This window comes from Salminus brasiliensis, chromosome 11 (assembly GCF_030463535.1).
Source record: "Salminus brasiliensis chromosome 11, fSalBra1.hap2, whole genome shotgun sequence".
NCBI classification, from domain to species: Eukaryota; Metazoa; Chordata; class Actinopteri; order Characiformes; family Bryconidae; genus Salminus; species Salminus brasiliensis.
In genome coordinates this window covers 24,183,529-24,210,208 of record NC_132888.1, presented here as the reverse complement: position 1 = coordinate 24,210,208, position 26,680 = coordinate 24,183,529, and the positions used below count along the sequence as shown (strand labels likewise).

Below are 26,680 nucleotides of genomic sequence, written 5' to 3'. Positions count from 1 at the left end.
AAAGAGTTTCAAATACAAATTTGTGCAAAAGATGAAAAAAAAATGGAAATGTAAGTTTTCATTGTTTGCTGGATTGAAAAAGCTTACAACACCTGGTATTCCCAGACAGTCTCCCATTCAAGTACTAATCAGGCCCAACCCTGGGTAGCTTCTGAGATCAGACGAGATCAGGCGTTCTAAGGGTGGAATGGCCGTAAGCAGAAGAATCTTGCAAACTAGAGGATTCAAATTTCATAGCTAAGACCATATTTGTTCAAAACCAAGAAAAAGCATTCCATTTCAACACATCAAAATTTACAACACAAAAGAGTTTCAACTACAAATTTGTGCAAAAGATGTAAATAACATGGAAATGTAAGCTTTAATTGTTTGCAGGACTGGAAAAGCTTACAACACCTGGTATTCCCAGACAGTCTCCCATTCAAGTACTAACCAGGTTCAACTCTAGGTAGCTTCTGAGATCAGACAAGATCAGGCGTTCTAAGAGTGGAATGGCCGTAAGCAGAAGAACCTTGCAAACTAGAGGATTCAAATTTCATAGCTAAGACCATATTTGTTCAAAACCAAGAAAAAGCATTCCATTTCAACACATCAAAATTTACAACACAAAAGAGTTTCAACTACAAATTTGTGTAAAAGATGTAAATAACATGGAAATGTAAGCTTTAATTGTTTGCAGGATTGGAAAAGCTTACAACACCTGGTATTCCCAGACAGTCTCCCATTCAAGTACTAACCAGGCCCAACCCTAAGTAGCTTCTGAGATCACACGAGATCAGGCGTTCTAAGGGTGGAATGGCCATAAGCAGATGAAAGTTGCAAACTAGAGGATTCAAATTTCATAGCTAAGACCATATTTGTTCAAAACCAAGAAAAAGCATTCCATTTCAACACATCAACATTTACAACACAAAAGAGTTTCAACTACAAATTTGTGCAAAAGATGTAAATAACATGGAAATGTAAGCTTTAATTGTTTGCAGGATTGGAAAAGCTTACAACACCTGTTATTCCCATTCAGTCTCCCATTCAAGTACTAACCAGGCCCAACCATAGATAGCTTCTGAGATCAGACAAGATCAGGCGTTCTAAGGGTGGAATGGCCGTTAGCAGAAGAACCTTCCAAACTAGAGGATTCAAATTTCATAGCTAAGACCATATTTTTTCAAAACTAAGAAAAAGTATTCCATTTCAACACATCAAAATTTACAACACAAAAGAGTTTCAAATACAAATTTGTGTAAAAGATGTAAATAACATGGAAATGTAAGCTTTAATTGTTTGCAGGATTGGAAAAGCTTACAACACCTGGTATTCCCAGACAGTCTCCCATTCAAGTACTAACCAGGCCCAACCCTAGATAGCTTCTGAGATCAGACGAGATCAGGCGTTCTAAGGGTGGAATGGCCGTAAGCAGATGAACATTGCAAACTAGAGGATACAAATTTCATAGCTAAGACCATATTTGTTCAAAACCAAGAAAAAGCATTCCATTTCAACACATCAACATTTACAGCACAAAAGAGTTTCAACTACAAATTTGTGCAAAAGATGTAAATAACATGGAAATGTAAGCTTTAATTGTTTGCAGGATTGGAAAAGCTTACAACACCTGGTATTCCCATTCAGTCTCCCATTCAAGTACTAACCAGGCCCAACCATAGATAGCTTCTGAGATCAGACAAGATCAGGCGTTCTAAGGGTGGAATGGCCGTTAGCAGAAGAACCTTGCAAACTAGAGGATTCAAATTTCATAGCTAAGACCATATTTGTTCAAAACCAAGAAAAAGCATTCCATTTCAACACATCAACATTTACAACACAAAAGAGTTTCAAATACAAATTTGTGCAAAAGATGAAAAAAAAAATGGAAATGTAAGCTTTCATTGTTTGCCGGATTGAAAAAGCTTACAACACCTGGTATTCCCAGACAGTCTCCCATTCAAGTACTAACCAGGCCCAACCCTGGGTAGCTTCTGAGATCAGACGAGATCAGGCATTCTAAGGGTGGAATGGCCGTAAGCAGAAGAACCTTGCAAACTAGAGGATTCAAATTTCATAGCTAAGACCATATTTGTTCAAAACCAAGAAAAAGCATTCCATTTCAACACATCAACATTTACAACACAAAAGAGTTTCAACTACAAATTTGTGCAAAAGATGTAAATAACATGGAAATGTAAGCTTTAATTGTTTGCAGGATTGGAAAAGCTTACAACACCTGGTATTCCCATTCAGTCTCCCATTCAAGTACTAACGAGGCCCAACCATAGATAGCTTCTGAGATCAGACAACATCAGGCGTTCTAAGGGTGGAATGGCCGTTAGCAGAAGAACCTTACAAACTAGAGGATTCAAATTTCATAGATAAGACCATATTTGTTCAAAACCAAGAAAAAGCATTCCATTTCAACACATCAAAATTTACAACACAAAAGAGTTTCAACTACAAATTTGTGCAAAAGATGTAAAAAAATGGAAATGTAAGCTTTAATTGTTTGCAGGATTGGAAAAACTTACAACACCTGGTATACCCAGAAAGTCTCCCATTCAAGTACTAACCAGGCCCAACCCTAGGTAGCTTCTGAGATCAGACGAGATCAGGCATTCTAAGGGTGGAATGGCAGTAAGCAGAAGAACCTTGCAAACTAGAGGATTCAAATTTCATAGATAAGACCACATTTATTCAAAACCAAGAAAAAGCATTCCATTTCAACACATCAAAATTTACAACACAAAAGAGTTTTTAACTGCAAATTTGTGCAAAAGATGTAAATAACATGGAAATGTAAGCTTTAATTGTTTGCAGGACTGGAAAAGCTTACAACACCTGGTATTCCCATACACTCTCCCATTCAACTACTAACCAGGCCCAACCCTAGGTACCTTCTGAGATCAGACAAGATCAGGCGTTCTAAGGGTGGAATGGCCGTAAGCAGAAGAGCCTTGCAAACTAGAGGATTCAAATTTCATAGCTAAGACCATATTTTTTCAAAACCAAGAAAAAGCATTCCATTTCAACACATCAACATTTACAACACAAAAGAGTTTCAACTACAAATTTGTGCAAAAGATGTAAATAACATGGAAATGTAAGCTTTAATTGTTTGCAGGATTGGAAAAGCTTACAACACCTGGTATTCCCAGACAGCCTCCCATTCAAGTACTAACCAGGCCCAACTCTAAGTTGCTTCTGAGATCAGACGAGATCAGGCGTTCTAAGGGTGGAATGGCCGTAAGCAGAAGAACCTTGCAAACTAGAGGATTCAAATTTCATAGCTAAGACCATATTTGTTCAAAACCAAGAAAAAGCATTCCATTTCAACACATCAAAATTTACAACACAAAAGAGTTTCAAATACAAATTTGTGCAAAAGATGTAAATAACATGGAAATGTAAGCTTTAATTGTTTGCAGGATTGGAAAAGCTTACAACACCTGGTATTCCCATTCAGTCTCCCATTCAAGTACTAACCAGGCCCAACCATAGATAGCTTCTGAGATCAGACAAGATCAGGCGTTCTAAGGGTGGAATGGCCGTTAGCAGAAGAACCTTGCAAACTAGAGGATTCAAATTTCATAGCTAAGACCATATTTGTTCAAAACCAAGAAAAAGCATTCCATTTCAACACATCAAAATTTACAACACAAAAGAGTTTCAAATACAAATTTGTGCAAAAGATGAAAAAAAAATGGAAATGTAAGCTTTCATTGTTTGCAGGATTGAAAAAGCTTACAACACCTGGTATTCCCAGACAGTCTCCCATTCAAGTACTAACCAGGCCCAACCCTGGATAGCTTCTGAGATCAGACGAGAACAGGCGTTCTAAGGGCGGAATGGCCGTAAGCAGAAGAACCTTGCAAACTAGAGGATTCAAATTTCATAGCTAAGACCATATTTGTTCAAAACCAAGAAAAAGCATTCCATTTCAACACATCAAAATTTACAACACAAAAGAGTTTCAAATACAAATTTGTGCAAAAGATGTAAATAACATGGAAATGTAAGCTTTAATTGTTTGCAGGATTGGAAAACCTTACAACACCTGGTATTCCCATTCAGTCTCCCATTCAAGTACTAACCAGGCCCAACTCTAGGTTGCTTCTGAGATCAGACGAGATCAGGCGTTCTAAGGGTGGAATGGCCGTAAGCAGAAGAACCTTGCAAACTAGAGGTTTCAAATTTCATAGCTAAGACCATATTTGTTCAAAACCAAGAAAAAGCATTCCATTTCAACACATCAACATTTACAACACAAAAGAGTTTCAACTACAAATTTGTGTAAAAGATGTAAATAACATGGAAATGTAAGCTTTAATTGTTTGTAGGATTGGAAAAGCTTACAACACCTGGTATACCCAGACAGTCTCCCATTCAAGTACTAACCAGGCCCAACCCTAGGTAGCTTTTGAGATCAGACGAGATCAGGTGTTCTGAGGGTGGAATGGCCGTAAGCAGAAGAACCTTGCAAACTAGAGGATTCAAATTTCATAGCTAAGACCATATTTGTTCAAAACCAAGAAAAAGCATTCCATTTCAACACATCAACATTTACAACACAAAAGAGTTTCAACTACAAATTTGTGTAAAAGATGTAAATAACATGGAAATGTAAGCTTTAATTGTTTGCAGAATTGGAAAAGCTTACAACACCTGGTATAACCAGACAGTCTCCCATTCAAGTACTAACCAGGCCCAACCCTAGATAGCTTCTGAGATCAGACGAGATCAGGCTTTCTAAGGGTGGAATGGCCGTAAGCAGAAGAACCTTGCAAACTAGAGGATTCAAATTTCATAGATAAGACCATATTTGTTCAAAATCAAGAAAAAGCATTCCATTTCAACACATCAACATTTACAACACAAAAGAGTTTCAACTACAAATTTGTGCAAAAGATGTAAATAACATGGAAACGTAAGCTTTAATTGTTTACAGGATTGGAAAAGCTTACAACACCTGGTATTCCCAGACAGTCTCCCATTCAAGTACTAACCAGGCCCAACCCTAAGTAGCTTCTGAGATCACACGAGATCAGGCGTTCTAAGGGTGGAATGGCCATAAGCAGATGAACGTTGCAAACTAGAGGATTCAAATTTCATAGCTAAGACCATATTTGTTCAAAACCAAGAAAAAGCATTCCATTTCAACACATCAACATTTACAACACAAAAGAGTTTCAACTACAAATTTGTGCAAAAGATGTAAATAACATGGAAATGTAAGCTTTAATTGTTTGCAGGATTGGAAAAGCTTACAACACCTGGTATTCCCAGACAGTCTCCCATTCAAGTACTAACCAGGCCCAACCCTAGATAGCTTCTGAGATCAGACGAGATCAGGCGTTCTAAGGGTGGAATGGCCGTAAGCAGATGAACATTGCAAACTAGAGGATTCAAATTTCATAGCTAAGACCATATTTGTTCAAAACCAAGAAAAAGCATTCCATTTCAACACATCAACATTTACAGCACAAAAGAGTTTCAAATACAAATTTGTGCAAAAGATGAAAAAAAAATGGAAATGTAAGCTTTCATTGTTTGCAGGATTGAAAAAGCTTAAAACACCTGGTATTCCCAGACAGTCTCATATTCAAGTACTAACCAGGCCCAACCCTGGGTAGCTTCTGAGATCAGACGAGAACATGCGTTCTAAGGGCGGAATGGCCGTAAGCTGAAGAAACTTGCAAACTAGAGGATTCAAATTTCATAGCTAAGACCATATTTGTTCAAAACCAAGAAAAAGCATTCCATTTCAACACATCAAAATTTACAACACAAAAGAGTTTCAAATACAAATTTGTGCAAAAGATGTAAATAACATGGAAATGTAAGCATTAATTGTTTGCAGGATTGGAAAAGCTTACAACACCTGGTATTCCCATTCAAGTACTAACCAGGCCCAACCATAGATAGCTTCTGAGATCAGACAAGATCAGGCGTTCTAAGGGTGGAATGGCCGTTAGCAGAAGAACCTTGCAAACTAGAGGATTCAAATTTCATAGCTAAGACCATATTTGTTCAAAACCAAGAAAAAGCATTCCATTTCAACACATCAAAATTTACAACACAAAAGAGTTTCAAATACAAATTTGTGCAAAAGATGAAAAAAAAATGGAAATGTAAGCTTTCATTGTTTGCAGGATTGAAAAGGCTTACAACACCTGGTATTCCCAGACAGTCTCCCATTCAAGTACTAACCAGGCCCAACCCTGGGTAGCTTCTGAGATCAGACGAGAACAGGCGTTCTAAGGGCGGAATGGCCGTAAGCAGAAGAACCTTGCAAACTAGAGGATTCAAATTTCATAGCTAAGACCATATTTGTTCAAAACCAAGAAAAAGCATTCCATTTCAACACATCAAAATTTACAACACAAAAGAGTTTCAAATACAAATTTGTGCAAAAGATGTAAATAACATGGAAATGTAAGCTTTAATTGTTTGCAGGATTGGAAAACCTTACAACACCTGGTATTCCCATTCAGTCTCCCATTCAAGTACTAACCAGGCCCAACCATAGATAGCTTCTGAGATCAGACAAGATCAGGCGTTCTAAGGGTGGAATGGCCGTTAGCAGAAGAACCTTGCAAACTAGAGGATTCAAATTTCATAGCTAAGACCATATTTGTTCAAAACCAAGAAAAAGCATTCCATTTCAACACATCAAAATTTACAACACAAAAGAGTTTCAAATACAAATTTGTGCAAAAGATGAAAAAAAAATGGAAATGTAAGCTTTCATTGTTTGCAGGATTGAAAAAGCTTACAACACCTGGTATTCCCAGACAGTCTCCCATTCAAGTACTAACCAGGCCCCACCCTAGGTAGCTTCTGAGATCAGACGAGATCAGGCGTTCTAAGGGTGGAATGGCCGTAAGCAGAAGAACCTTGCAAACTAGAGGATTCAAATTTCATAGATAAGACCATATTTGTTCGAAATCAAGAAAAAGCATTCCATTTCAACACATCAACATTTACCACACAAAAGAGTTTCAACTACAAATTTGTGCAAAAGATGTAAATAACATGGAAATGTAAGCTTTAATTGTTTGCAGGACTGGAAAAGCTTACAACACCTGGTATTCCCAGAGAGTCTCCCATTCAAGTACTAACCAGGCCCAACCCTAGGTATCTTCTGAGATCACACGAGATCAGGCGTTCTAAGGGTGGAATGGCCATAAGCAGATGAACGTTGCAAACTAGAGGATTCAAATTTCATAGCTAAGACCATATTTGTTCAAAACCAAGAAAAAGCATTCCATTTCAACACATCAACATTTACAACACAAAAGAGTTTCAACTACAAATTTGTGCAAAAGATGTAAATAACATGGAAATGTAAGCTTTAATTGTTTGCAGGATTGGAAAAGCTTACAACACCTGTTATTCCCCTTCAGTCTCCCATTCAAGTACTAACCAGGCCCAACCATAGATAGCTTCTGAGATCAGACAAGATCAGGCGTTCTAAGGGTGGAATGGCCGTTAGCAGAAGAACCTTGCAAACTAGAGGATTCAAATTTCATAGCTAAGACCATATTTTTTCAAAACTAAGAAAAAGTATTCCATTTCAACACATCAAAATTTACAACACAAAAGAGTTTCAACTACAAATTTGTGTAAAAGATGTAAATAACATGGAAATGTAAGCTTTAATTGTTTGCAGGATTGGAAAAGCTTACAACACCTGGTATTCCCAGACAGTCTCCCATTCAAGTACTAACCAGGCCCAACCCTAGATAGCTTCTGAGATCAGACGAGATCAGGCGTTCTAAGGGTGGAATGGCCGTAAGCAGATGAACATTGCAAACTAGAGGATTCAAATTTCATAGCTAAGACCATATTTGTTCAAAACCAAGAAAAAGCATTCCATTTCAACACATCAACATTTACAGCACAAAAGAGTTTCAAATACAAATTTGTGCAAAAGATGTAAATAACATGGAAATGTAAGCTTTAATTGTTTGCAGGATTGAAAAAGCTTACAACACCTGGTATTCCCATTCAGTCTCCCATTCAAGTACTAACCAGGTCCAACCATAGATAGCTTCTGAGATCAGACAAGATCAGGCGTTCTAAGGGTGGAATGGCCGTTAGCAGAAGAACCTTGCAAACTAGAGGATTCAAATTTCATAGATAAGACCATATTTGTTCAAAACCAAGAAAAAGCATTACATTTCAACACATCAACATTTACAACACAAAAGAGTTTCAAATACAAATTTGTGCAAAAGATGAAAAAGAAATGGAAATGTAAGCTTTCATTGTTTGCAGGATTGAAAAAGCTTAAAACACCTGGTATTCCCAGACAGTCTCATATTCAAGTACTAACCAGGCCCAACCCTGGGTAGCTTCTGAGATCAGACGAGAACATGCGTTCTAAGGGCGGAATGGCCGTAAGCAGAAGAACCTTGCAAACTAGAGGATTCAAATTTCATAGCTAAGACCATATTTGTTCAAAACCAAGAAAAAGCATTCCATTTCAACACATCAAAATTTACAACACAAAAGAGTTTCAAATACAAATTTGTGCAAAAGATGTAAATAACATGGAAATGTAAGCATTAATTGTTTGCAGGATTGGAAAAGCTTACAACACCTGGTATTCCCATTCAAGTACTAACCAGGCCCAACCATAGATAGCTTCTGAGATCAGACAAGATCAGGCGTTCTAAGGGTGGAATGGCCGTTAGCAGAAGAACCTTGCAAACTAGAGGATTCAAATTTCATAGCTAAGACCATATTTGTTCAAAACCAAGAAAAAGCATTCCATTTCAACACATCAACATTTACAACACAAAAGAGTTTCAAATACAAATTTGTGCAAAAGATGAAAAAAAAAATGGAAATGTAAGCTTTCATTGTTTGCAGGATTGAAAAAGCTTACAACACCTAGTATTCCCAGACAGTCTCCCATTCAAGTACTAACCAGGCCCAACCCTGGGTAGCTTCTGAGATCAGACGAGATCAGGCATTCTAAGGGTGGAATGGCCATAAGCAGAAGAACCTTGCAAACTAGAGGATTCAAATTTCATAGCTAAGACCATATTTGTTCAAAACCAAGAAAAAGCATTCCATTTCAACACATCAAAATTTACAACACAAAAGAGTTTCAAATACAAATTTGTGCAAAAGATGTAAATAACATGGAAATGTAAGCTTTAATTGTTTGCAGGATTGGAAAACCTTACAACACCTGGTATTCCCATTCAGTCTCCCATTCAAGTACTAACCAGGCCCAACCATAGATAGCTTCTGAGATCAGACAAGATCAGGCGTTCTAAGGGTGGAATGGCCGTTAGCAGAAGAACCTTGCAAACTAGAGGATTCAAATTTCATAGCTAAGACCATATTTGTTCAAAACCAAGAAAAAGCATTCCATTTCAACACATCAAAATTTACAACACAAAAGAGTTTCAAATACAAATTTGTGCAAAAGATGAAAAAAAAATGGAAATGTAAGCTTTCATTGTTTGCAGGATTGAAAAAGCTTACAACACCTGGTATTCCCAGACAGTCTCCCATTCAAGTACTAACCAGGCCCAACCCTAGGTAGCTTCTGAGATCAGACGAGATCAGGCGTTCTAAGGGTGGAATGGCCGTAAGCAGAAGAACCTTGCAAACTAGAGGATTCAAATTTCATAGATAAGACCATATTTGTTCGAAATCAAGAAAAAGCATTCCATTTCAACACATCAACATTTACCACACAAAAGAGTTTCAACTACAAATTTGTGCAAAAGATGTAAATAACATGGAAATGTAAGCTTTAATTGTTTGCAGGACTGGAAAAGCTTACAACACCTGGTATTCCCAGAGAGTCTCCCATTCAAGTACTAACCAGGCCCAACCCTAGGTATCTTCTGAGATCACACGAGATCAGGCGTTCTAAGGGTGGAATGGCCATAAGCAGATGAACGTTGCAAACTAGAGGATTCAAATTTCATAGCTAAGACCATATTTGTTCAAAACCAAGAAAAAGCATTCCATTTCAACACATCAACATTTACAACACAAAAGAGTTTCAACTACAAATTTGTGCAAAAGATGTAAATAACATGGAAATGTAAGCTTTAATTGTTTGCAGGATTGAAAAAGCTTACAACACCTGGTATTCCCATTCAGTCTCCCATTCAAGTACTAACCAGGTCCAACCATAGATAGCTTCTGAGATCAGACAAGATCAGGCGTTCTAAGGGTGGAATGGCCGTTAGCAGAAGAACCTTGCAAACTAGAGGATTCAAATTTCATAGATAAGACCATATTTGTTCAAAACCAAGAAAAAGCATTACATTTCAACACATCAACATTTACAACACAAAAGAGTTTCAAATACAAATTTGTGCAAAAGATGAAAAAGAAATGGAAATGTAAGCTTTCATTGTTTGCAGGATTGAAAAAGCTTAAAACACCTGGTATTCCCAGACAGTCTCATATTCAAGTACTAACCAGGCCCAACCCTGGGTAGCTTCTGAGATCAGACGAGAACATGCGTTCTAAGGGCGGAATGGCCGTAAGCAGAAGAACCTTGCAAACTAGAGGATTCAAATTTCATAGCTAAGACCATATTTGTTCAAAACCAAGAAAAAGCATTCCATTTCAACACATCAAAATTTACAACACAAAAGAGTTTCAAATACAAATTTGTGCAAAAGATGTAAATAACATGGAAATGTAAGCATTAATTGTTTGCAGGATTGGAAAAGCTTACAACACCTGGTATTCCCATTCAAGTACTAACCAGGCCCAACCATAGATAGCTTCTGAGATCAGACAAGATCAGGCGTTCTAAGGGTGGAATGGCCGTTAGCAGAAGAACCTTGCAAACTAGAGGATTCAAATTTCATAGCTAAGACCATATTTGTTCAAAACCAAGAAAAAGCATTCCATTTCAACACATCAACATTTACAACACAAAAGAGTTTCAAATACAAATTTGTGCAAAAGATGAAAAAAAAAATGGAAATGTAAGCTTTCATTGTTTGCAGGATTGAAAAAGCTTACAACACCTAGTATTCCCAGACAGTCTCCCATTCAAGTACTAACCAGGCCCAACCCTGGGTAGCTTCTGAGATCAGACGAGATCAGGCATTCTAAGGGTGGAATGGCCATAAGCAGAAGAACCTTGCAAACTAGAGGATTCAAATTTCATAGCTAAGACCATATTTGTTCAAAACCAAGAAAAAGCATTCCATTTCAACACATCAACATTTACAACACAAAAGAGTTTCAACTACAAATTTGTGCAAAAGATGTAAATAACATGGAAACGTAAGCTTTAATTGTTTGCAGGATTGGAAAAGCTTACAACACCTGGTATTCCCAGACAGTCTCCCATTCAAGTACTAACCAGGCCCAACCCTGGGTAGCTTCTGGGATCAGACGAGATCAGGCGTTCTAAGGGTGGAATGGCCGTAAGCAGAAGAATCTTGCAAACTAGAGGATTCAAATTTCATAGCTAAGACCATATTTGTTCAAAACCAAGAAAAAGCATTCCATTTCAACACATCAAAATTTACAACACAAAAGAGTTTCAAATACAAATTTGTGCAAAAGATGAAAAAAAAATGGAAATGTAAGTTTTCATTGTTTGCTGGATTGAAAAAGCTTACAACACCTGGTATTCCCAGACAGTCTCCCATTCAAGTACTAATCAGGCCCAACCCTGGGTAGCTTCTGAGATCAGACGAGATCAGGCGTTCTAAGGGTGGAATGGCCGTAAGCAGAAGAATCTTGCAAACTAGAGGATTCAAATTTCATAGCTAAGACCATATTTGTTCAAAACCAAGAAAAAGCATTCCATTTCAACACATCAAAATTTACAACACAAAAGAGTTTCAACTACAAATTTGTGCAAAAGATGTAAATAACATGGAAATGTAAGCTTTAATTGTTTGCAGGACTGGAAAAGCTTACAACACCTGGTATTCCCAGACAGTCTCCCATTCAAGTACTAACCAGGTTCAACTCTAGGTAGCTTCTGAGATCAGACAAGATCAGGCGTTCTAAGAGTGGAATGGCCGTAAGCAGAAGAACTTTGCAAACTAGAGGATTCAAATTTCATAGCTAAGACCATATTTGTTCAAAACCAAGAAAAAGCATTCCATTTCAACACATCAAAATTTACAACACAAAAGAGTTTCAACTACAAATTTGTGTAAAAGATGTAAATAACATGGAAATGTAAGCTTTAATTGTTTGCAGGATTGGAAAAGCTTACAACACCTGGTATTCCCAGACAGTCTCCCATTCAAGTACTAACCAGGCCCAACCCTAAGTAGCTTCTGAGATCACACGAGATCAGGCGTTCTAAGGGTGGAATGGCCATAAGCAGATGAAAGTTGCAAACTAGAGGATTCAAATTTCATAGCTAAGACCATATTTGTTCAAAACCAAGAAAAAGCATTCCATTTCAACACATCAACATTTACAACACAAAAGAGTTTCAACTACAAATTTGTGCAAAAGATGTAAATAACATGGAAATGTAAGCTTTAATTGTTTGCAGGATTGGAAAAGCTTACAACACCTGTTATTCCCATTCAGTCTCCCATTCAAGTACTAACCAGGCCCAACCATAGATAGCTTCTGAGATCAAACAAGATCAGGCGTTCTAAGGGTGGAATGGCCGTTAGCAGAAGAACCTTCCAAACTAGAGGATTCAAATTTCATAGCTAAGACCATATTTTTTCAAAACTAAGGAAAAGTATTCCATTTCAACACATCAAAATTTACAACACAAAAGAGTTTCAAATACAAATTTGTGTAAAAGATGTAAATAACATGGAAATGTAAGCTTTAATTGTTTGCAGGATTGGAAAAGCTTACAACACCTGGTATTCCCAGACAGTCTCCCATTCAAGTACTAACCAGGCCCAACCCTAGATAGCTTCTGAGATCAGACGAGATCAGGCGTTCTAAGGGTGGAATGGCCGTAAGCAGATGAACGTTGCAAACTAGAGGATTCAAATTTCATAGCTAAGACCATATTTGTTCAAAACCAAGAAAAAGCATTCCATTTCAACACATCAACATTTACAGCACAAAAGAGTTTCAACTACAAATTTGTGCAAAAGATGTAAATAACATGGAAATGTAAGCTTTAATTGTTTGCAGGATTGGAAAAGCTTACAACACCTGGTATTCCCATTCAGTCTCCCATTCAAGTACTAACCAGGCCCAACCATAGATAGCTTCTGAGATCAGACAAGATCAGGCGTTCTAAGGGTGGAATGGCCGTTAGCAGAAGAACCTTGCAAACTAGAGGATTCAAATTTCATAGCTAAGACCATATTTGTTCAAAACCAAGAAAAAGCATTCCATTTCAACACATCAACATTTACAACACAAAAGAGTTTCAAATACAAATTTGTGCAAAAGATGAAAAAAAAAATGGAAATGTAAGCTTTCATTGTTTGCCGGATTGAAAAAGCTTACAACACCTGGTATTCCCAGACAGTCTCCCATTCAAGTACTAACCAGGCCCAACCCTGGGTAGCTTCTGAGATCAGACGAGATCAGGCATTCTAAGGGTGGAATGGCCGTAAGCAGAAGAACCTTGCAAACTAGAGGATTCAAATTTCATAGCTAAGACCATATTTGTTCAAAACCAAGAAAAAGCATTCCATTTCAACACATCAACATTTACAACACAAAAGAGTTTCAACTACAAATTTGTGCAAAAGATGTAAATAACATGGAAATGTAAGCTTTAATTGTTTGCAGGATTGGAAAAGCTTACAACACCTGGTATTCCCATTCAGTCTCCCATTCAAGTACTAACGAGGCCCAACCATAGATAGCTTCTGAGATCAGACAACATCAGGCGTTCTAAGGGTGGAATGGCCGTTAGCAGAAGAACCTTACAAACTAGAGGATTCAAATTTCATAGATAAGACCATATTTGTTCAAAACCAAGAAAAAGCATTCCATTTCAACACATCAAAATTTACAACACAAAAGAGTTTCAACTACAAATTTGTGCAAAAGATGAAAAAAAATGGAAATGTAAGCTTTAATTGTTTGCAGGATTGGAAAAACTTACAACACCTGGTATACCCAGAAAGTCTCCCATTCAAGTACTAACCAGGCCCAACCCTAGGTAGCTTCTGAGATCAGACGAGATCAGGCATTCTAAGGGTGGAATGGCAGTAAGCAGAAGAACCTTGCAAACTAGAGGATTCAAATTTCATAGATAAGACCACATTTATTCAAAACCAAGAAAAAGCATTCCATTTCAACACATCAAAATTTACAACACAAAAGAGTTTTTAACTGCAAATTTGTGCAAAAGATGTAAATAACATGGAAATGTAAGCTTTAATTGTTTGCAGGACTGGAAAAGCTTACAACACCTGGTATTCCCATACACTCTCCCATTCAACTACTAACCAGGCCCAACCCTAGGTACCTTCTGAGATCAGACAAGATCAGGCGTTCTAAGGGTGGAATGGCCGTAAGCAGAAGAGCCTTGCAAACTAGAGGATTCAAATTTCATAGCTAAGACCATATTTTTTCAAAACCAAGAAAAAGCATTCCATTTCAACACATCAACATTTACAACACAAAAGAGTTTCAACTACAAATTTGTGCAAAAGATGTAAATAACATGGAAATGTAAGCTTTAATTGTTTGCAGGATTGGAAAAGCTTACAACACCTGGTATTCCCAGACAGCCTCCCATTCAAGTACTAACCAGGGCCAACAAGAGGTAGCTTCTGAGATCAGACTAGATCAGGCGTTCTAAGCGTGGAATGGCCGTAAGCAGAATAACCTTGCAAACTAGAGGATTCAAATTTCATAGCTAAGACCATATTTGTTCAAAACCAAGAAAAAGCATTCCATTTCAACACATCAACATTTACAACACAAAAGAGTTTCAAATACAAATTTGTGCAAAAGATGTAAATAACATGGAAATGTAAGCTTTAATTGTTTGCAGGATTGGAAAAGCTTACAACACCTGGTATTCCCAGACAGTCTCCCATTCAAGTACTAACCAGGCCCAACTCTAAGTTGCTTCTGAGATCAGACGAGATCAGGCGTTCTAAGGGTGGAATGGCCGTAAGCAGAATAACCTTGCAAACTAGAGGATTCAAATTTCATAGCTATGACCATATTTGTTCAAAACCAAGAAAAAGCATTCCATTTCAACACATCAAAATTTACAACACAAAAGAGTTTCAACTACAAATTTGTGCAAAAGATGTAAATAACATGGAAATGTAAGCTTTAATTGTTTGCAGGATTAGAAAAGCTTACAACACCTGGTATTCCCATTCAGTCTCCCATTCAAGTACTAACCAGGCCCAACCCGAGGTGGCTTCTGAGATCAGACAAGTTTAGGCGTTCTAAGGGTGGAATGGCCGTAAGAAGAAGAACCTTGCAAACTAGAGGATTCAAATTTCATAGCTAAGACCATATTTGTTCAAAACCAAGAAAAAGCATTCCATTTCAACACATCAAAATTTACAACACAAAAGAGTTTCAAATACAAATTTGTGCAAAAGATGAAAAAAAAAATGGAAATGTAAGCTTTAATTGTTTGCAGGATTGAAAAAGCTAACAACACCTGGTATTCCCAGACAGTCTCCCATTCAAGTACTAACCAGGCCCAACCCTGGTTAGCTTCTGAGATCAGACGAGATCAGGCGTTCTAAAGGTGGAATGGCCGTAAGTAGAAGAACCTTGCAAACTAGAGGATTCAAATTTCATAGCTAAGACCATATTTGTTCAAAACCAAGAAAAAGCATTCCATTTCAACACATCAAAATTTACAACACAAAAGAGTTTCAACTACAAATTTGTGCAAAAGATGTAAATAACATGGAAATGTAAGCTTTAATTGTTTGCAGGACTGGAAAAGCTTACAACACCTGGTATTCCCAGACAGTCTCCCATTCAAGTACTAACCAGGCCCAACCCTAAGTAGCTTCTGAGATCAGACGAGATCAGGCGTTCTAAGGGTGGCATGGCCATAAGCAGATGAACATTGCCAACTAGAGGATTCAAATTTCATAGCTAAGACCATATTTGTTCAAAACCAAGAAAAAGCATTCCATTTCAACACATCAACATTTACAACACAAAAGAGTTTCAACTACAAATTTGTGCAAAAGATGTAAATAACATGGAAATGTAAGCTTTAATTGTTTGCAGGATTGGAAAAGCTTACAACACCTGGTATTCCCATTCAGTCTCCCATTCAAGTACTAACCAGGCCCAACCATAGATAGCTTCTGAGATCAGACAAGATCAGGCGTTCTAAGGGTGGAATGGCCGTTAGCAGAAGAACCTTGCAAACTAGAGGATTCAAATTTCATAGCTAAGACCATATTTTTTCAAAACTAAGAAAAAGTATTCCATTTCAACACATCAAAATTTACAACACAAAAGAGTTTCAACTACAAATTTGTGTAAAAGATGTAAATAACATGGAAATGTAAGCTTTAATTGTTTGCAGGATTGGAAAAGCTTACAACACCTGGTATTCCCAGACAGTCTCCCATTCAAGTACTAACCAGGTCCAACCCTAGATAGCTTCTGAGATCAGACGAGATCAGGCGTTCTAAGGGTGGAATGGCCGTAAGCAGATGAACATTGCAAACTAGAGGATTCAAATTTCATAGCTAAGACCATATTTGTTCAAAACCAAGAAAAAGCATTCCATTTCAACACATCAACATTTAGAGCACAAAAGAGTTTCAACTACAAATTTGTGCAAAAGATGTAAATAACATGGAAATGTAAGCTTTAATTGTTTGCAGGATTGGAAAAGCTTACAACACCTGGTATTCCCATTCAGTCTCCCATTCAAGTACTAACCAGGTCCAACCATAGATAGCTTCTGAGATCAGACAAGATCAGGCGTTCTAAGGGTGGAATGGCCGTTAGCAGAAGAACCTTGCAAACTAGAGGATTCAAATTTCATAGATAAGACCATATTTGTTCAAAACCAAGAAAAAGCATTACATTTCAACACATCAACATTTACAACACAAAAGAGTTTCAAATACAAATTTGTGCAAAAGATGAAAAAAAAAATGGAAATGTAAGCTTTCATTGTTTGCAGGATTGAAAAAGCTTACAACATCTCGTATTCCCAGACAGTCTCATATTCAAGTACAAACCAAGCCCAACCCTGGGTAGCTTCTGAGATCAGACGAGAACATGCGTTCTAAGGGCGGAATGGCCGTAAGCAGAAGAACCTTGCAAACTAGAGGATTCAAATTTCATAGCTAAGACCATATTTGTTCAAAACCAAGAAAAAGCATTCCATTTCAACACATCAAAATTTACAACACAAAAGAGTTTCAAATACAAATTTGTGCAAAAGATGTAAATAACATGGAAATGTAAGCATTAATTGTTTGCAGGATTGGAAAAGCTTACAACACCTGGTATTCCCATTCAAGTACTAACCAGGCCCAACCATAGATAGCTTCTGAGATCAGACAAGATCAGGCGTTCTAAGGGTGGAATGGCCGTTAGCAGAAGAACCTTGCAAACTAGAGGATTCAAATTTCATAGCTAAGACCATATTTGTTCAAAACCAAGAAAAAGCATTCCATTTCAACACATCAAAATTTACAACACAAAAGAGTTTCAAATACAAATTTGTGCAAAAGATGAAAAAAAAATGGAAATGTAAGCTTTCATTGTTTGCAGGATTGAAAAAGCTTATAACACCTGGTATTCCCAGACAGTCTCCCATTCAAGTACTAACCAGGCCCAACCCTGGGTAGCTTCTGAGATCAGACGAGAACAGGCGTTCTAAGGGCGGAATGGCCGTAAGCAGAAGAACCTTGCAAACTAGAGGATTCAAATTTCATAGCTAAGACCATATTTGTTCAAAACCAAGAAAAAGCATTCCATTTCAACACATCAAAATTTACAACACAAAAGAGTTTCAAATACAAATTTGTGCAAAAGATGTAAATAACATGGAAATGTAAGCTTTAATTGTTTGCAGGATTGGAAAACCTTACAACACCTGGTATTCCCATTCAGTCTCCCATTCAAGTACTAATCAGGCCCAACCATAGATAGCTTCTGAGATCAGACAAGATCAGGCGTTCTAAGGGTGGAATGGCCGTTAGCAGAAGAACCTTGCAAACTAGAGGATTCAAATTTCATAGCTAAGACCATATTTGTTCAAAACCAAGAAAAAGCATTCCATTTCAACACATCAAAATTTACAACACAAAAGAGTTTCAAATACAAATTTGTGCAAAAGATGAAAAAAAAATGGAAATGTAAGCTTTCATTGTTTGCAGGATTGAAAAAGCTTACAACACCTGGTATTCCCAGACAGTCTCCCATTCAAGTACTAACCAGGCCCAACCCTAGGTAGCTTCTGAGATCAGACGAGATCAGGCGTTCTAAGGGTGGAATGGCCGTAAGCAGAAGAACCTTGCAAACTAGAGGATTCAAATTTCATAGCTAAGACCATATTTGTTCAAAACCAAGAAAAAGCATTCCATTTCAACACATCAAAATTTACAACACAAAAGAGTTTCAACTACAAATTTGTGTAAAAGATGTAAATAACATGGAAATGTAAGCTTTAATTGTTTGCAGGATTGGAAAAGCTTACAACACCTGGTATTCCCAGACAGTCTCCCATTCAAGTACTAACCAGGCCCAACCTTAGGTAGCTTCTGAGATCAGACGAGATCAGGCATTCTAAGGGTGGAATGTCCGTAAGCAGATGAACATTGCAAACTAGAGGATTCAAATTTCATAGATAAGACCATATTTGTTCAAAACCAAGAAAAATCATTCCATTTCAACACATCAACATTTACAACACAAAAGAGTTTCAAATACAAATTTGTGCAAAAGATGTAAATAACATGGAAATGTAAGCTTTAATTGTTTGCAGGATTGGAAAAGCTTACAATACCTGGTATTCCCAGACAGTCTCCCATTCAAGTACTAACCAGGCCCAACTCTAGGTTGCTTCTGAGATCAGACGAGATCAGGCGTTCTAAGGGTGGAATGGCCGTAAGCAGAAGAACCTTGCAAACTAGAGGTTTCAAATTTCATAGCTAAGACCATATTTGTTCAAAACCAAGAAAAAGCATTCCATTTCAACACATCAACATTTACAACACAAAAGAGTTTCAACTACAAATTTGTGTAAAAGATGTAAATAACATGGAAATGTAAGCTTTAATTGTTTGTAGGATTGGAAAAGCTTACAACACCTGGTATACCCAGACAGTCTCCCATTCAAGTACTAAACAGGCCCAACCCTAGGTAGCTTTTGAGATCAGACGAGATCAGGTGTTCTGAGGGTGGAATGGCCGTAAGCAGAAGAACCTTGCAAACTAGAGGATTCAAATTTCATAGCTAAGACCATATTTGTTCAAAACCAAGAAAAAGCATTCCATTTCAACACATCAACATTTACAACACAAAAGAGTTTCAACTACAAATTTGTGTAAAAGATGTAAATAACATGGAAATGTAAGCTTTAATTGTTTGCAGAATTGGAAAAGCTTACAACACCTGGTATAACCAGACAGTCTCCCATTCAAGTACTAACCAGGCCCAACCCTAGATAGCTTCTGAGATCAGACGAGATCAGGCTTTCTAAGGGTGGAATGGCCGTAAGCAGAAGAACCTTGCAAACTAGAGGATTCAAATTTCATAGATAAGACCATATTTGTTCAAAATCAAGAAAAAGCATTCCATTTCAACACATCAACATTTACAACACAAAAGAGTTTCAACTACAAATTTGTGCAAAAGATGTAAATAACATGGAAACGTAAGCTTTAATTGTTTACAGGATTGGAAAAGCTTACAACACCTGGTATTCCCAGACAGTCTCCCATTCAAGTACTATCCAGGCCCAACCCTAGGTAGCTTCTGAGATCAGACGAGATCAGGCGTTCTAAGGGTGGAATGGCCGTAAGCTGAAGAAACTTGCAAACTAGAGGATTCAAATTTCATAGATAAGACCATATTTGTTCGAAATCAAGAAAAAGCATTCCATTTCAACACATCAACATTTACCACACAAAAGAGTTTCAACTACAAATTTGTGCAAAAGATGTAAATAACATGGAAATGTAAGCTTTAATTGTTTGCAGGACTGGAAAAGCTTACAACACCTGGTATTCCCAGAGAGTCTCCCATTCAAGTACTAACCAGGCCCAACCCTAGGTATCTTCTGAGATCAGACGAGATCAGGCGTTCTAAGGGTGGATTGGCCGTAAGCAGAAGAACCTTGCAAACTAGAGGATTCAAATTTCAGACCTAAGACCATATTTGTTCAAAACCAAGAAAAAGCATTCCATTTCAACACATCAAAATTTACAACACAAAAGAGTTTCAACTACAAATTTCTGCAAAAGACGAAAAAAAATGGAAATGTAAGCTTTAATTGTTTGCAGGATTGAAAAAGCTTACAACACCTGGTATTCCCAGACAGTCTCTCATTCAAGTACTAACCAGGCCCAACCCTAGGGAGCTTCTGAGATCAGATGAGAAAGGCCTTCTATGGGTGGAATGGCCATAAGCAGAAGAACCTTGCAAACTAGAGGATTCAAATTTCATAGCTAAGACCATATTTGTTCAAAACCAAGAAAAAGCATTCCATTTCAACACATCAAAATTTACAACACAAAAGAGTTTCAACTACAAATTTGTGCAAAAGATGTAAATAACATGGAAATGTAAGCTTTAATTGTTTGCAGGATTGGAAAAGCTTACAACACCTGGTATTCCCAGACAGTCTCCCATTCAAGTACTAACCAGGCCTAACTCTAGGTTGCTTCTGAAATCAGACGAGATCAGGCGTTCTAAGGGTGGAATGTCCGTAAGCAGAAAAACGTTGCAAAGTAGAGGATTCAAATTTCATAGCTAAGACCATATTTGTTCAAAACCAAGAAAAAGCATTCGATTTTAACACATCAACATTTACAACACAAAAGAGTTTCAAATACAAATTTGTGCAAAAGATTAAAAAAAAATTGAAATGTAAGCTTTCATTGTTTGCAGGACTGGAAAAGCTTACAACACCTGGTATTCCCAGACAGTCTCCCATTCAAGTACTAACCAGGCCCAACCCTAGGTAGCTTCTGAGATCAGACGAGATCAGGCGTTCAAAGGGTGAAATGGCCATAAGCAGAAGAACCTTGCAAACTAGAGGATTCAAATTTCATAGCTAAGACCATATTTGTTCAAAACCAAGAAAAAGCATTCCATTTCAACACATCAACATTTACAACACAAATGAGTTTCAACTACAAATTTGTGTAAAAGATGTAAATAACATGGAAATGTAAGCTTTAATTGTTTGCAGAATTGGAAAATCTTACAACACCTGGTATAACCAGACAGTCTCCCATTCAAGTACTAACCAGGCCCAACCCTAGGTAGCTTCTGAGATCAGACGAGATCAGGCTTTCTAAGGGTGGAATGGCCGTAAGCAGAATAACCTTGCAAACTAGAGGATTCAACTTTCATAGCTAAGACCATATTTGTTCAAAACTAAGAAAAAGCATTCCATTTCAACACATCAAAATTTACAACACAAAAGAGTTTCAACTCCAAATTTGTGTAAAAGATGTAAATAACATGGAAATGTAAGCTTTAATTGTTTGCAGGATTGGAAAAGCTTACAACACCTGGTATTCCCAGACAGTCTCCCATTCAAGTACTAACCAGGCCCAACCCTAGATAGCTTCTGAGATCAGACGAGATCAGGCGTTCTAAGGGTGGAATGGCCGTAAGCAGATGAACATTGCAAACTAGAGGATTCAAATTTCATAGCTAAGACCATATTTGTTCAAAACCAAGAAAAAGCATTCCATTTCAACACATCAACATTTACAGCACAAAAGAGTTTCAACTACAAATTTGTGCAAAAGATGTAAATAACATGGAAATGTAAGCTTTAATTGTTTGCAGGATTGGAAAAGCTTACAACACCTGGTATTCCCATTCAGTTTCCCATTCAAGTACTAACCAGGCCCAACCATAGATAGCTTCTGAGATCAGACAAGATCAGGCGTTCTAAGGGTGGAATGGCCGTTAGCAGAAGAACCTTGCAAACTAGAGGATTCAAATTTCATAGCTAAGACCATATTTGTTCAAAACCAAGAAAAAGCATTCCATTTCAACACATCAACATTTACAACACAAAAGAGTTTCAAATACAAATTTGTGCAAAAGATGAAAAAAAAATGGAAATGTAAGCTTTCATTGTTTGCAGGATTGAAAAAGCTTACAACACCTGGTATTCCCAGACAGTCTCCCATTCAAGTACTAACCAGGCCCAACCCTAGGTAGCTTCTGAGATCAGACGAGATCAGGCGTTCTAAGGGTGGAATGGCCGTAAGCAGAAGAACCTTGCAAACTAGAGGATTCAAATTTCATAGCTAAGACCATATTTGTTCAAAACCAAGAAAAAGCATTCCATTTCAACACATCAAAATTTACAACACAAAAGAGTTTCAACTACAAATTTGTGTAAAAGATGTAAATAACATGGAAATGTAAGCTTTAATTGTTTGCAGGATTGGAAAAGCTTACAACACCTGGTATTCCCAGACAGTCTCCCATTCAAGTACTAACCAGGCCCAACCTTAGGTAGCTTCTGAGATCAGACAAGATCAGGCATTCTAAGGGTGGAATGTCCGTAAGCAGATGAACATTGCAAACTAGAGGATTCAAATTTCATAGATAAGACCATATTTGTTCAAAACCAAGAAAAATCATTCCATTTCAACACATCAACATTTACAACACAAAAGAGTTTCAAATACAAATTTGTGCAAAAGATGTAAATAACATGGAAATGTAAGCTTTAATTGTTTGCAGGATTGGAAAAGCTTACAATACCTGGTATTCCCAGACAGTCTCCCATTCAAGTACTAACCAGGCCCAACTCTAGGTTGCTTCTGAGATCAGACGAGATCAGGCGTTCTAAGGGTGGAATGGCCATAAGCAGAAGAACCTTGCAAACTAGAGGTTTCAAATTTCATAGCTAAGACCATATTTGTTCAAAACCAAGAAAAAGCATTCCATTTCAACACATCAACATTTACAACACAAAAGAGTTTCAACTACAAATTTGTGTAAAAGATGTAAATAACATGGAAATGTAAGCTTTAATTGTTTGTAGGATTGGAAAAGCTTACAACACCTGGTATACCCAGACAGTCTCCCATTCAAGTACTAACCAGGCCCAACCCTAGGTAGCTTTTGAGATCAGACGAGATCAGGTGTTCTGAGGGTGGAATGGCCGTAAGCAGAAGAACCTTGCAAACTAGAGGATTCAAATTTCATAGCTAAGACCATATTTGTTCAAAACCAAGAAAAAGCATTCCATTTCAACACATCAACATTTACAACACAAAAGAGTTTCAACTACAAATTTGTGTAAAAGATGTAAATAACATGGAAATGTAAGCTTTAATTGTTTGCAGAATTGGAAAAGCTTACAACACCTGGTATAACCAGACAGTCTCCCATTCAAGTACTAACCAGGCCCAACCCTAGATAGCTTCTGAGATCAGACGAGATCAGGCTTTCTAAGGGTGGAATGGCCGTAAGCAGAAGAACCTTGCAAACTAGAGGATTCAAATTTCATAGATAAGACCATATTTGTTCAAAATCAAGAAAAAGCATTCCATTTCAACACATCAACATTTACAACACAAAAGAGTTTCAACTACAAATTTGTGCAAAAGATGTAAATAACATGGAAACGTAAGCTTTAATTGTTTACAGGATTGGAAAAGCTTACAACACCTGGTATTCCCAGACAGTCTCCCATTCAAGTACTATCCAGGCCCAACCCTAGGTAGCTTCTGAGATCAGACGAGATCAGGCGTTCTAAGGGTGGAATGGCCGTAAGCTGAAGAAACTTGCAAACTAGAGGATTCAAATTTCATAGATAAGACCATATTTGTTCGAAATCAAGAAAAAGCATTCCATTTCAACACATCAACATTTACCACACAAAAGAGTTTCAACTACAAATTTGTGCAAAAGATGTAAATAACATGGAAATGTAAGCTTTAATTGTTTGCAGGACTGGAAAAGCTTACAACACCTGGTATTCCCAGAGAGTCTCCCATTCAAGTACTAACCAGGCCCAACCCTAGGTATCTTCTGAGATCAGACGAGATCAGGCGTTCTAAGGGTGGAATGGCCGTAAGCAGAAGAACCTTGCAAACTAGAGGATTCAAATTTCAGAGCTAAGACCATATTTGTTCAAAACCAAGAAAAAGCATTCCATTTCAACACATCAAAATTTACAACACAAAAGAGTTTCAACTACAAATTTCTGCAAAAGACGAAAAAAAATGGAAATGTAAGCTTTAATTGTTTGCAGGATTGAAAAAGCTTACAACACCTGGTATTCCCAGACAGTCTCTCATTCAAGTACTAACCAGGCCCAACCCTAGGGAGCTTCTGAGATCAGATGAGAAAGGCGTTCTATGGGTGGAATGGCCATAAGCAGAAGAACCTTGCAAACTAGAGGATTCAAATTTCATAGCTAAGACCATATTTGTTCAAAACCAAGAAAAAGCATTCCATTTCAACACATCAAAATTTACAACACAAAAGAGTTTCAACTACAAATTTGTGCAAAAGATGTAAATAACATGGAAATGTAAGCTTTAATTGTTTGCAGGATTGGAAAAGCTTACAACACCTGGTATTCCCAGACAGTCTCCCATTCAAGTACTAACCAGGCCTAACTCTAGGTTGCTTCTGAAATCAGACGAGATCAGGCGTTCTAAGGGTGGAATGTCCGTAAGCAGAAAAACGTTGCAAAGTAGAGGATTCAAATTTCATAGCTAAGACCATATTTGTTCAAAACCAAGAAAAAGCATTCGATTTTAACACATCAACATTTACAACACAAAAGAGTTTCAAATACAAATTTGTGCAAAAGATTAAAAAAAAATTGAAATGTAAGCTTTCATTGTTTGCAGGACTGGAAAAGCTTACAACACCTGGTATTCCCAGACAGTCTCCCATTCAAGTACTAACCAGGCCCAACCCTAGGTAGCTTCTGAGATCAGACGAGATCAGGCGTTCAAAGGGTGAAATGGCCATAAGCAGAAGAACCTTGCAAACTAGAGGATTCAAATTTCATAGCTAAGACCATATTTGTTCAAAACCAAGAAAAAGCATTCCATTTCAACACATCAACATTTACAACACAAATGAGTTTCAACTACAAATTTGTGTAAAAGATGTAAATAACATGGAAATGTAAGCTTTAATTGTTTGCAGAATTGGAAAATCTTACAACACCTGGTATAACCAGACAGTCTCCCATTCAAGTACTAACCAGGCCCAACCCTAGGTAGCTTCTGAGATCAGACGAGATCAGGCTTTCTAAGGGTGGAATGGCCGTAAGCAGAATAACCTTGCAAACTAGAGGATTCAACTTTCATAGCTAAGACCATATTTGTTCAATACTAAGAAAAAGCATTCCATTTCAACACATCAAAATTTACAACACAAAAGAGTTTCAACTCCAAATTTGTGTAAAAGATGTAAATAACATGGAAATGTAAGCTTTAATTGTTTGCAGGATTGGAAAAGCTTACAACACCTGGTATTCCCAGACAGTCTCCCATTCAAGTACTAACCAGGCCCAACCCTAGATAGCTTCTGAGATCAGACGAGATCAGGCGTTCTAAGGGTGGAATGGCCGTAAGCAGATGAACATTGCAAACTAGAGGATTCAAATTTCATAGCTAAGACCATATTTGTTCAAAACCAAGAAAAAGCATTCCATTTCAACACATCAACATTTACAGCACAAAAGAGTTTCAACTACAAATTTGTGCAAAAGATGTAAATAACATGGAAATGTAAGCTTTAATTGTTTGCAGGATTGGAAAAGCTTACAACACCTGGTATTCACATTCAGTTTCCCATTCAAGTACTAACCAGGCCCAACCATAGATAGCTTCTGAGATCAGACAAGATCAGGCGTTCTAAGGGTGGAATGGCCGTTAGCAGAAGAACCTTGCAAACTAGAGGATTCAAATTTCATAGCTAAGACCATATTTGTTCAAAACCAAGAAAAAGCATTCCATTTCAACACATCAACATTTACAACACAAAAGAGTTTCAAATACAAATTTGTGCAAAAGATGAAAAAAAAAATGGAAATGTAAGCTTTAATTGTTTGCAGGATTGAAAAAGCTAACAACACCTGGTATTCCCAGACAGTCTCCCATTCAAGTACTAACCAGGCCCAACCCTGGGTAGCTTCTGAGATCAGACGAGATCAGGCATTCTAAGGGTGGAATGGCAGTAAGCAGAAGAACCTTGCAAACTAGAGGATTCAAATTTCATAGCTAAGACCATATTTGTTCAAAACCAAGAAAAAGCATTCCATTTCAACACATCAACATTTACAACACAAAAGAGTTTCAACTACAAATTTGTGCAAAAGATGTAAATAACATGGAAATGTAAGCTTTAATTGTTTGCAGGACTGGAAAAGCTTACAACACCTGGTATTCCCATTCAGTCTCCCATTCAAGTACTAACCAGGCCCAACCATAGATAGCTTCTGAGATCAGACAACATCAGGCGTTCTAAGGGTGGAATGGCCGTTAGCAGAAGAACCTTACAAACTAGAGGATTCAAATTTCATAGATAAGACCATATTTGTTCAAAACCAAGAAAAAGCATTCCA

General features: G+C 37.4%; 76 pseudogenes; all 76 read right to left on the bottom strand.

The window, feature by feature from the left end:
- Positions 1 to 80: 80 nt before the first annotated feature.
- LOC140567299 (5S ribosomal RNA) lies at positions 81 to 199 on the bottom strand (annotated as a pseudogene).
- A 185-nt stretch (positions 200 to 384) lies between these two features.
- LOC140567207 (5S ribosomal RNA) lies at positions 385 to 503 on the bottom strand (annotated as a pseudogene).
- Positions 504 to 688: 185 nt separating this feature from the next.
- On the bottom strand, positions 689 to 807 carry LOC140571074 (5S ribosomal RNA; annotated as a pseudogene).
- Positions 808 to 992: 185 nt separating this feature from the next.
- LOC140567862 (5S ribosomal RNA) lies at positions 993 to 1,111 on the bottom strand (annotated as a pseudogene).
- A 185-nt stretch (positions 1,112 to 1,296) lies between these two features.
- Positions 1,297 to 1,415, bottom strand: LOC140569683 (5S ribosomal RNA; annotated as a pseudogene).
- A 185-nt stretch (positions 1,416 to 1,600) lies between these two features.
- Positions 1,601 to 1,719, bottom strand: LOC140567336 (5S ribosomal RNA; annotated as a pseudogene).
- Positions 1,720 to 1,905: 186 nt separating this feature from the next.
- On the bottom strand, positions 1,906 to 2,024 carry LOC140572361 (5S ribosomal RNA; annotated as a pseudogene).
- Positions 2,025 to 2,512: 488 nt separating this feature from the next.
- On the bottom strand, positions 2,513 to 2,631 carry LOC140566934 (5S ribosomal RNA; annotated as a pseudogene).
- A 186-nt stretch (positions 2,632 to 2,817) lies between these two features.
- LOC140568003 (5S ribosomal RNA) lies at positions 2,818 to 2,936 on the bottom strand (annotated as a pseudogene).
- A 185-nt stretch (positions 2,937 to 3,121) lies between these two features.
- Positions 3,122 to 3,240, bottom strand: LOC140566015 (5S ribosomal RNA; annotated as a pseudogene).
- A 185-nt stretch (positions 3,241 to 3,425) lies between these two features.
- Positions 3,426 to 3,544, bottom strand: LOC140567335 (5S ribosomal RNA; annotated as a pseudogene).
- A 185-nt stretch (positions 3,545 to 3,729) lies between these two features.
- On the bottom strand, positions 3,730 to 3,848 carry LOC140570393 (5S ribosomal RNA; annotated as a pseudogene).
- A 185-nt stretch (positions 3,849 to 4,033) lies between these two features.
- LOC140567297 (5S ribosomal RNA) lies at positions 4,034 to 4,152 on the bottom strand (annotated as a pseudogene).
- A 185-nt stretch (positions 4,153 to 4,337) lies between these two features.
- On the bottom strand, positions 4,338 to 4,456 carry LOC140572333 (5S ribosomal RNA; annotated as a pseudogene).
- Positions 4,457 to 4,641: 185 nt separating this feature from the next.
- Positions 4,642 to 4,760, bottom strand: LOC140567699 (5S ribosomal RNA; annotated as a pseudogene).
- Positions 4,761 to 4,945: 185 nt separating this feature from the next.
- LOC140571073 (5S ribosomal RNA) lies at positions 4,946 to 5,064 on the bottom strand (annotated as a pseudogene).
- Positions 5,065 to 5,249: 185 nt separating this feature from the next.
- LOC140569670 (5S ribosomal RNA) lies at positions 5,250 to 5,368 on the bottom strand (annotated as a pseudogene).
- A 185-nt stretch (positions 5,369 to 5,553) lies between these two features.
- Positions 5,554 to 5,672, bottom strand: LOC140568286 (5S ribosomal RNA; annotated as a pseudogene).
- A 477-nt stretch (positions 5,673 to 6,149) lies between these two features.
- LOC140570178 (5S ribosomal RNA) lies at positions 6,150 to 6,268 on the bottom strand (annotated as a pseudogene).
- Positions 6,269 to 6,453: 185 nt separating this feature from the next.
- On the bottom strand, positions 6,454 to 6,572 carry LOC140568097 (5S ribosomal RNA; annotated as a pseudogene).
- A 185-nt stretch (positions 6,573 to 6,757) lies between these two features.
- On the bottom strand, positions 6,758 to 6,876 carry LOC140566600 (5S ribosomal RNA; annotated as a pseudogene).
- Positions 6,877 to 7,061: 185 nt separating this feature from the next.
- On the bottom strand, positions 7,062 to 7,180 carry LOC140571604 (5S ribosomal RNA; annotated as a pseudogene).
- A 185-nt stretch (positions 7,181 to 7,365) lies between these two features.
- LOC140568274 (5S ribosomal RNA) lies at positions 7,366 to 7,484 on the bottom strand (annotated as a pseudogene).
- A 185-nt stretch (positions 7,485 to 7,669) lies between these two features.
- LOC140569659 (5S ribosomal RNA) lies at positions 7,670 to 7,788 on the bottom strand (annotated as a pseudogene).
- Positions 7,789 to 7,973: 185 nt separating this feature from the next.
- Positions 7,974 to 8,092, bottom strand: LOC140567795 (5S ribosomal RNA; annotated as a pseudogene).
- Positions 8,093 to 8,277: 185 nt separating this feature from the next.
- Positions 8,278 to 8,396, bottom strand: LOC140568285 (5S ribosomal RNA; annotated as a pseudogene).
- A 478-nt stretch (positions 8,397 to 8,874) lies between these two features.
- Positions 8,875 to 8,993, bottom strand: LOC140571482 (5S ribosomal RNA; annotated as a pseudogene).
- A 185-nt stretch (positions 8,994 to 9,178) lies between these two features.
- On the bottom strand, positions 9,179 to 9,297 carry LOC140568095 (5S ribosomal RNA; annotated as a pseudogene).
- A 185-nt stretch (positions 9,298 to 9,482) lies between these two features.
- Positions 9,483 to 9,601, bottom strand: LOC140569798 (5S ribosomal RNA; annotated as a pseudogene).
- Positions 9,602 to 9,786: 185 nt separating this feature from the next.
- On the bottom strand, positions 9,787 to 9,905 carry LOC140571602 (5S ribosomal RNA; annotated as a pseudogene).
- A 185-nt stretch (positions 9,906 to 10,090) lies between these two features.
- Positions 10,091 to 10,209, bottom strand: LOC140567794 (5S ribosomal RNA; annotated as a pseudogene).
- Positions 10,210 to 10,394: 185 nt separating this feature from the next.
- LOC140568284 (5S ribosomal RNA) lies at positions 10,395 to 10,513 on the bottom strand (annotated as a pseudogene).
- A 478-nt stretch (positions 10,514 to 10,991) lies between these two features.
- LOC140571481 (5S ribosomal RNA) lies at positions 10,992 to 11,110 on the bottom strand (annotated as a pseudogene).
- A 185-nt stretch (positions 11,111 to 11,295) lies between these two features.
- Positions 11,296 to 11,414, bottom strand: LOC140570402 (5S ribosomal RNA; annotated as a pseudogene).
- A 185-nt stretch (positions 11,415 to 11,599) lies between these two features.
- Positions 11,600 to 11,718, bottom strand: LOC140567186 (5S ribosomal RNA; annotated as a pseudogene).
- Positions 11,719 to 11,903: 185 nt separating this feature from the next.
- LOC140567206 (5S ribosomal RNA) lies at positions 11,904 to 12,022 on the bottom strand (annotated as a pseudogene).
- A 185-nt stretch (positions 12,023 to 12,207) lies between these two features.
- LOC140571072 (5S ribosomal RNA) lies at positions 12,208 to 12,326 on the bottom strand (annotated as a pseudogene).
- A 185-nt stretch (positions 12,327 to 12,511) lies between these two features.
- LOC140568080 (5S ribosomal RNA) lies at positions 12,512 to 12,630 on the bottom strand (annotated as a pseudogene).
- Positions 12,631 to 12,815: 185 nt separating this feature from the next.
- On the bottom strand, positions 12,816 to 12,934 carry LOC140569647 (5S ribosomal RNA; annotated as a pseudogene).
- A 185-nt stretch (positions 12,935 to 13,119) lies between these two features.
- LOC140567334 (5S ribosomal RNA) lies at positions 13,120 to 13,238 on the bottom strand (annotated as a pseudogene).
- Positions 13,239 to 13,424: 186 nt separating this feature from the next.
- LOC140572349 (5S ribosomal RNA) lies at positions 13,425 to 13,543 on the bottom strand (annotated as a pseudogene).
- A 488-nt stretch (positions 13,544 to 14,031) lies between these two features.
- On the bottom strand, positions 14,032 to 14,150 carry LOC140566933 (5S ribosomal RNA; annotated as a pseudogene).
- A 186-nt stretch (positions 14,151 to 14,336) lies between these two features.
- Positions 14,337 to 14,455, bottom strand: LOC140568002 (5S ribosomal RNA; annotated as a pseudogene).
- A 489-nt stretch (positions 14,456 to 14,944) lies between these two features.
- Positions 14,945 to 15,063, bottom strand: LOC140572086 (5S ribosomal RNA; annotated as a pseudogene).
- A 490-nt stretch (positions 15,064 to 15,553) lies between these two features.
- LOC140572575 (5S ribosomal RNA) lies at positions 15,554 to 15,672 on the bottom strand (annotated as a pseudogene).
- A 185-nt stretch (positions 15,673 to 15,857) lies between these two features.
- LOC140573050 (5S ribosomal RNA) lies at positions 15,858 to 15,976 on the bottom strand (annotated as a pseudogene).
- Positions 15,977 to 16,161: 185 nt separating this feature from the next.
- LOC140567333 (5S ribosomal RNA) lies at positions 16,162 to 16,280 on the bottom strand (annotated as a pseudogene).
- A 185-nt stretch (positions 16,281 to 16,465) lies between these two features.
- Positions 16,466 to 16,584, bottom strand: LOC140570012 (5S ribosomal RNA; annotated as a pseudogene).
- Positions 16,585 to 16,769: 185 nt separating this feature from the next.
- On the bottom strand, positions 16,770 to 16,888 carry LOC140567792 (5S ribosomal RNA; annotated as a pseudogene).
- Positions 16,889 to 17,670: 782 nt separating this feature from the next.
- LOC140572710 (5S ribosomal RNA) lies at positions 17,671 to 17,789 on the bottom strand (annotated as a pseudogene).
- A 185-nt stretch (positions 17,790 to 17,974) lies between these two features.
- LOC140568197 (5S ribosomal RNA) lies at positions 17,975 to 18,093 on the bottom strand (annotated as a pseudogene).
- A 185-nt stretch (positions 18,094 to 18,278) lies between these two features.
- On the bottom strand, positions 18,279 to 18,397 carry LOC140569786 (5S ribosomal RNA; annotated as a pseudogene).
- A 185-nt stretch (positions 18,398 to 18,582) lies between these two features.
- Positions 18,583 to 18,701, bottom strand: LOC140566691 (5S ribosomal RNA; annotated as a pseudogene).
- Positions 18,702 to 18,886: 185 nt separating this feature from the next.
- On the bottom strand, positions 18,887 to 19,005 carry LOC140566145 (5S ribosomal RNA; annotated as a pseudogene).
- A 185-nt stretch (positions 19,006 to 19,190) lies between these two features.
- LOC140566129 (5S ribosomal RNA) lies at positions 19,191 to 19,309 on the bottom strand (annotated as a pseudogene).
- A 185-nt stretch (positions 19,310 to 19,494) lies between these two features.
- LOC140567697 (5S ribosomal RNA) lies at positions 19,495 to 19,613 on the bottom strand (annotated as a pseudogene).
- A 185-nt stretch (positions 19,614 to 19,798) lies between these two features.
- LOC140572325 (5S ribosomal RNA) lies at positions 19,799 to 19,917 on the bottom strand (annotated as a pseudogene).
- Positions 19,918 to 20,102: 185 nt separating this feature from the next.
- LOC140570479 (5S ribosomal RNA) lies at positions 20,103 to 20,221 on the bottom strand (annotated as a pseudogene).
- A 487-nt stretch (positions 20,222 to 20,708) lies between these two features.
- LOC140568350 (5S ribosomal RNA) lies at positions 20,709 to 20,827 on the bottom strand (annotated as a pseudogene).
- Positions 20,828 to 21,012: 185 nt separating this feature from the next.
- Positions 21,013 to 21,131, bottom strand: LOC140571772 (5S ribosomal RNA; annotated as a pseudogene).
- A 185-nt stretch (positions 21,132 to 21,316) lies between these two features.
- On the bottom strand, positions 21,317 to 21,435 carry LOC140568233 (5S ribosomal RNA; annotated as a pseudogene).
- A 185-nt stretch (positions 21,436 to 21,620) lies between these two features.
- LOC140569635 (5S ribosomal RNA) lies at positions 21,621 to 21,739 on the bottom strand (annotated as a pseudogene).
- A 185-nt stretch (positions 21,740 to 21,924) lies between these two features.
- Positions 21,925 to 22,043, bottom strand: LOC140567738 (5S ribosomal RNA; annotated as a pseudogene).
- Positions 22,044 to 22,228: 185 nt separating this feature from the next.
- Positions 22,229 to 22,347, bottom strand: LOC140569775 (5S ribosomal RNA; annotated as a pseudogene).
- Positions 22,348 to 22,532: 185 nt separating this feature from the next.
- LOC140567731 (5S ribosomal RNA) lies at positions 22,533 to 22,651 on the bottom strand (annotated as a pseudogene).
- Positions 22,652 to 22,836: 185 nt separating this feature from the next.
- On the bottom strand, positions 22,837 to 22,955 carry LOC140566823 (5S ribosomal RNA; annotated as a pseudogene).
- Positions 22,956 to 23,140: 185 nt separating this feature from the next.
- On the bottom strand, positions 23,141 to 23,259 carry LOC140572332 (5S ribosomal RNA; annotated as a pseudogene).
- Positions 23,260 to 23,444: 185 nt separating this feature from the next.
- LOC140567696 (5S ribosomal RNA) lies at positions 23,445 to 23,563 on the bottom strand (annotated as a pseudogene).
- Positions 23,564 to 23,748: 185 nt separating this feature from the next.
- Positions 23,749 to 23,867, bottom strand: LOC140572313 (5S ribosomal RNA; annotated as a pseudogene).
- A 185-nt stretch (positions 23,868 to 24,052) lies between these two features.
- LOC140572847 (5S ribosomal RNA) lies at positions 24,053 to 24,171 on the bottom strand (annotated as a pseudogene).
- Positions 24,172 to 24,658: 487 nt separating this feature from the next.
- LOC140568349 (5S ribosomal RNA) lies at positions 24,659 to 24,777 on the bottom strand (annotated as a pseudogene).
- A 185-nt stretch (positions 24,778 to 24,962) lies between these two features.
- LOC140571771 (5S ribosomal RNA) lies at positions 24,963 to 25,081 on the bottom strand (annotated as a pseudogene).
- Positions 25,082 to 25,266: 185 nt separating this feature from the next.
- On the bottom strand, positions 25,267 to 25,385 carry LOC140568232 (5S ribosomal RNA; annotated as a pseudogene).
- A 185-nt stretch (positions 25,386 to 25,570) lies between these two features.
- LOC140569622 (5S ribosomal RNA) lies at positions 25,571 to 25,689 on the bottom strand (annotated as a pseudogene).
- A 185-nt stretch (positions 25,690 to 25,874) lies between these two features.
- On the bottom strand, positions 25,875 to 25,993 carry LOC140568134 (5S ribosomal RNA; annotated as a pseudogene).
- Positions 25,994 to 26,179: 186 nt separating this feature from the next.
- LOC140572476 (5S ribosomal RNA) lies at positions 26,180 to 26,298 on the bottom strand (annotated as a pseudogene).
- Positions 26,299 to 26,680: the final 382 nt, after the last annotated feature.